Source organism: Dama dama, unplaced genomic scaffold (assembly GCF_033118175.1).
Source record: "Dama dama isolate Ldn47 unplaced genomic scaffold, ASM3311817v1 ptg000263l, whole genome shotgun sequence".
Taxonomy (NCBI): Eukaryota; Metazoa; Chordata; class Mammalia; order Artiodactyla; family Cervidae; genus Dama; species Dama dama.
In genome coordinates, this window is record NW_026871042.1 from 53277 (window position 1) to 54678 (window position 1402).

Here is a 1402-nt window from a genome sequence, read left to right on the forward strand (position 1 = left end):
GAGGAACATGAAGCGGTTCTCAAAAACATGAAGATCCTGAAAAGGTGTGAAAATTATGAAGAGCTTCAAAAGGTGTCAAAAATATAAGAAGCATGAAACGGTCTGAAAAATAGGAGGAGCATGAAGCGATGTATAAAAACATGACGAGCCTGAAAGGTGTGAAGAATATGAAGAGCTTCAAAAGGTGTCACAAATATGAGGAGCATGAAAAGGTCTGAAAAATAGGAGGAGCTTGAAACGGTGTTCAAAAACATGAAGAGCCTGAAAAGGTGTGAAAAATATGAAGAGCTTCAAAAGGTGTCAAAAATATGAGGAGCATGTACCTGTCTGAAATATAGGAGGAACAAGAAGCAGTGTTCAAAAACATGTAGAGCCTGAAAAGGTGTGAAAAATATGAAGAGCTTCAAAAGGTTTCAAAAATATGAGGAGCATGACACGGTCTGAAAAATTGGAGGAACATGAAGCGGTGATCAATAACATGTAGAGCCTGAAAAGGTGTGGAAAAATATGAAGAGCTTCAAAAGGTGTCAAAAATATGAGGAGCATGAAACGGTCTGAAAAATTAGAGGAGCATGAAACGGTGTTCAAAATCAAGAAAACCCTGAAAAGGTGTGAAATATATGAAGAGCTTCAAAAGATATCAAAAATAGGAGGAGCAGGAAGCGGTGTAGAAAAACATGAACAGCCTGAAAAGGTGTGAAATATATGAAGAGCTTCAAAACGTGTCAAAAATATGAGGACCATGAAACGGTCTGAAAAATAGGAGGAGCATGAAGCGGTGTTCAAAAACATGAAGAGCCTGAAAAGGTGTGAAATATATGAAGAGCTTCAAAAGGTGTAAAAAATATGAGGAGTTTGAAACGGTCTGAAAAATAAGAGGATCTGGTTTCCTCAGTGTGTATGCCCAGAAGTGGAATTGCTGGGTCATATGGCAGTTCTCTTTCCAGTTTTTTAAGAAATCTCTACACCGTTTTCCATAGCGGCTATACTAGTGTGCATTCCCACCAACAGTATAAGAGGGTTCCCTTTTCTCCACTCCCTCTCCAGCATTTATTGCTTGTAGACTTTTGGATAGCAGCCATCCTGACTGGCATGTAATGGTACCTCATTGTGGTTTTGATTTGCATTTCTCTAATAATGAGTGATGTTGAGCATCTTTTCATGTGTTTGTTATCCATCTGTATGTCTTCTTTGGAGAAATGTCTGTTTAGTTCTTTGGCTCATTTTTTATTGGGTCATTTATTTTTCTGGAATTGAGCTGCAGGATTTGCTTGTATATTTTTGAGATTAATCCTTTGTCTGTTTCTTCATTTGCTATTATTTTCTCCCAATCTGAGGGCTGTCTTTTCACCTTACTTATAGTTTCCTTTGTAGTGCAAAAGCTTTTAAGTTTCATTAGGTC